This window comes from Suricata suricatta, chromosome X, assembly GCF_006229205.1.
Source record: "Suricata suricatta isolate VVHF042 chromosome X, meerkat_22Aug2017_6uvM2_HiC, whole genome shotgun sequence".
NCBI classification, from domain to species: domain Eukaryota; kingdom Metazoa; phylum Chordata; class Mammalia; order Carnivora; family Herpestidae; genus Suricata; species Suricata suricatta.
In genome coordinates, this window is record NC_043717.1 from 33265599 (window position 1) to 33270186 (window position 4588).

The 4588-nt window shown below is 48.3% G+C and overlaps 1 pseudogene; it reads right to left on the reverse strand.

Annotated features, from left to right (window-relative positions):
* Positions 1-309: 309 nt before the first annotated feature.
* Positions 310-534, reverse strand: LOC115284333 (annotated as a pseudogene).
* Positions 535-4588: the final 4054 nt, after the last annotated feature.

Sequence of the window (4588 nt, forward strand, 5' to 3'; positions counted from 1 at the left end):
AACCACAATACCATGATCGCGCTAAGAACATTAACATCATTCAATGTATGTGGAAGCCAGTTTCCAAGATGGCCCCCAGCGGTCTCCACCTCTTGGTATTCACACCCTCGTGGATTCTTCTCCCGTGGTGAATTGGGCCAACCCGGGTAACCAACAGGGTATTGAGAGATTGGTAGAGCCTGATTCCTTCTTTTTTTTTTTTTGACTATTAAAAAAATTTACTTAACAAAAAAGTTCAATATGAAGATGCATGACCTGATTTTTATATTGTAGTAAAACAAGTGCTATGGAGGTGAACACACCCGTTGTTTATACTTGTTCCAAGGCTTCTAACACGATGATACTGTTTCCTCGAATTACCACCATTCCAATCTTGTTCTGTCGCCCACTAGTTGCCTTCTCCATACATTCATCTATCACAAGATTCGTAAGGCAATAAAACCCCTGCAATATTCCTCGGACATGTCTGCCACCATTTAATTTCAATGTTAATTTCTTGTCCATAAGTATTTTCAACTCAGGAGGGTGAGCTTTGCTTATGGGGTCTACTTGGTGAGCTCAACAATGCCTCCAAATGGGTGGAGTGTGATTTCTGAGGCTAGGTCATAAAAAACATGGTGGCGTCTTCTTTGTCTCTTGGATTCTCTCTGGGAGAAGCCAGCTCCCATATTGTGAAGGCACTCAAGTAGTCTGTGGAGAGGCCAACATGGCAAAGAACTGAGGTCTCTTGTCATTAATGAGAATCAACTTGCCAGCCAAGTGAGTGAGCCATGTGGAAGCACATCCTCCAGCGCCAGTCAAGCCTTCAGATGACTGCAGCCCCGGCCAACATCTTGACTGCAGCCTCATGAGAGACCCTGAGCCGGACTCATTCAGTCAAAAAGGTCCTCGTTTCCTGATCCACACAGTATAAGATAATAAATGTCCGTTATTGTTTTCCACCATTAAATATTGAGGGTAATTGTTACTTAGCTCTAGATAGCAATTAAACAGGTAATACATCATCCAGTATCGAATCCACACTCACATTTCCCCAGCTATCCCCAAAAGTCTTCTAGAGTTTCGGTTTCTTTGCTTGTGGGGGTGGGAAGCAAGGTTCACGCACTTCACATGGGTAGTATGTGTCTACAGTGTTAGTCACTGTGGTGGGGAAAACTTGTGACTGAAGGCAGGGTAGAAATGACCCACACGTGTTTGGGACTATGATGAAACTCAGGTGAATGATTTATCGTGCGGAATAGTGGAAGATAAAGTTGAAGTAATGGCGGATGCTCATTGGGTGTTTACCATATGAGTTCAGGATCATCTCCATTTAGATGGGGTAACTGACATACAGTGCGGCTAAATACTTTGCCCCAGGTCACACATTAGTAATTGACGGAGCTAAATTGGGATTTGAACGCAAGCAGTCTGGCTCCACAGCCCATACTATTGACCACTACACTGTCATATGTAAACCAGATTAGACTTTGCTACATCTTTTTGAAGGAGGTCTGGAAAGATTCCGAGAAGAGATAGAAAACATAATGCTGTGAGAACCACTAGCTTATGCTTTCTAACCTAGAGGAAAATTGGGGGGTGGGGGTATGTGACCATTTCAATGTGTACATAAAACAATGAAGATTGATTGGTTTTCCCTCATTGTGACAGGAAGCGGATGTGTCAGAGAAAACCTCACTCATTCTCATGTAATATCTGTCTGGAATGAAGACAGAAGAGGCAGACATTGCTAAAGAAGGAAGGTTATCTGGGCGGGATGGTTTACGTCCCCTTCTCTGGGCAGTAGATTACTGAGCTCTAGGACCTGTTAGGGTTCTGGTGAGCCCAAGGATTTCGTGAGCTTTTGTGCCTACTTGTGATTTGTTGCTCCTTTCTGTCCGCCTCTAGCGGACACTGTTGGTACCCTGCCCATTGGTACCCCCTCAGTACCCATATCTGCACTCAATGCAGTGTTGTCCAAGACGACTTTCGGTGATCATAGAAATGCTTCCTATCTGCGCTGTCCAATGAGTACCCACCAGCCACATGTGGCTATTGAGCACTTGGACTGCGGCCAGTGTGACTTCAAAACGAAATCTTACATTTCATTTAATTTTAATTGCTTTAGAGTTAAAGAGCCACAGGTGGCTCGTGGCCACCTATTGGCCAGCACAGAGCTTCTGAAGGTTGTTTACTGAGAACACGTGCAACTTTCTGCCTGAAGTCTTTTATTTCCGGTCAAAGGAGCTCTGCTACCTACCCCCACCCCCACCCTGACCCCTGGCCCTCCTCTGGCAAGCAGGTGGTGAGCCAAAGGTGCCCCTCCCAGCAGCCTGCCTCCAACTAACAACCTGAGGAGATGCCTCATCCCTTGTTGGGATGAGAGACAGCTCCTGTGGGTCCCAGAGTTCCCTGGGGGGGCTAAGCCCCAGTTGCCCACCGTGGTAAATGAATTGATTAATGACCTTGTATTGACAGTCGTCTCTTCTTCATTTCACTTCCCTTCCAAATAAAGTACTTGCACTTGAGTCTGTTGCAGGGTTTGTTCTGACCCAAGCTAAGACCCGCCTGCCCTGAGCCAAGTTCAAATCAAAGAAACAAGTGTCCAAGACAGTTTGCATTCCAGCTTCTACACAGAGGGAAAAAAATGACCTGACCGGTCCGTCCTCCACCTATATGCCTCCAAACAGAACTGATATGCACCCCTGCCCTGGTGGTGACAAACGTCTCACTGTCTTAGTTCTGCTGGCTGCAAGTCCTTTTGCCTTGAGGACCCCAGCCTGGCAGGAAATGCAGGATTGTTCAGGACCCGGCAGAACCCGCTGCCTATCACTGCTTTGAGTGCTCTGCTTCTGCAAGTGTGGGCGGGGCCTCAGTTTCAGGGTTGAATGTTTATCTTCAAGGTCAAAGGGGTACCTCAGTTGCAAGGGGAACATACTTGAAAACTCTCAATGCAGAAAGGCTCCTTTATTTGGAGAGAGAGTGAGAATATAGGAGAAGGGCAGAGAGAGAAACAGAGGATCTGAAGCAGGCTCTGCTCGGACAGCCGAGAGCCAGATGCAGGGCTTGAACCCACGAACCGTGAGATTGTGACCTGAGCCGAAGTCGGACGGACGCTTAGCCAACTGAGCCACCCAGGCGCCCCTAAGATCACAGATCTTGAAAATAGGGCTTGTCCCTCCCTGACATTTTATACAGATATGCGCTCTTTATGGCAGCATTGATTAGACTTAAAATGTTTATCATGTTTTTACCATACCACTTGTGAAGAGACTTTCTTATAAGACTTTAACCGTGACCGACGATTCCCCCTCGCTTTCTGGTAGATTATTTCTGCTAGGCAATTCAGCCAATGGGCTGGAATTAATGCAAACTGGTTTTTTTCCTAAAGGGTCAGCGCAGCCTGTTGGATGGGACTGAGCGATTGTGGGCAGGCTTTCTCTGCCGCTGCCCCCCCCCCCCCGCCCCACAGGTGCAAGCCCCGGGGGGGCCCAGTGGTTTCGTGAAAGTGCAGGTCCAGAGAGGGTTCCTCTGTTCAGCAGAAGGGCCCAGCCCTCTGGCTGAGGAGCCGGCCAAGCACAGAAGCGCGGCCAGGGCTGAACGGGGAACATTTGGAGCTGGTGTAATTGCTTATGTAGTTTTAATTGCTCATTCATCATGCTAACAGGCCCAGAGTACTGATCGTTTGCCACGTGCTCAGTAATTAAAAGACCAGGGGGTGAGGTAGGGTGATGAGGAGTGGCGGGGTGAAATGAGGTGAAGAAAAGCCAAAATGCACAGCACAGAAGGCAAGTGGGGGGCAGTGGCTTGTCCCCTTTCTGACACTGAACGAGAGCTGTGCTCCCCACCAGCGTCTCACGAGTATCAGTTCACGCTCAAGAGCAACTTTGCTCCTGATCCCTGGGAGGTTTGCAAGTCACTTCCGCCCACATCATCCCTTTTATTCCTAGATGACCCAGTGAGATCGATAGGAGTCGGGCCTTCAGGGTTCAGGTGAGGAAAAAAGGCTCCATAAAGCGCTTTGCCGGAGATCACAAGAAACCCAGATCCATGTCTTGTCATTCCAAATCTGTGGCTTTGGAGAAAGCTCGTCCCCAGAGACCAGCCAAACATGGGGTTTTCTCTTGGTCCCACAGACATTGTCACGATATTGGCTTCTGGAATGGATATCCAATGGCCTGGGGAATTTACAAGAAAATACTGATTCCTGGGTCCCACCTTCAACACTGGCTGCAGGGTTTCGAAGGTTCAGGGTGGGAGTCTGTGTATAGGCTGTTCCCTGGCAGCTCTAATGATCATTCTGGCTTCCAGAGTCCTGTTCCAAAGGACACATGGTTGGCCCTCGTCCCTCTTCAAAGAAAGGCCTCCTGACAGGTGTTTTGGTTTGGGTTCCCCCAGCAGCAGGTTCCAAGTCAAGCAATTTGAGTGCAAAAAAGGTTATTTGGAAAGGTGGAGAAGATTCTGGAAGAATTGACGGGGGGATGAGACAGGAGAGTGAAGGCCGAAGATGGAGGGCATCTTATCAAGCAGGTTACCTCTGCGGGCAGTGCGGGCTTAATCCCACTGGGGATGTCTCAGATGCAAAGCAGGACATGTCCCACGGTTCTCT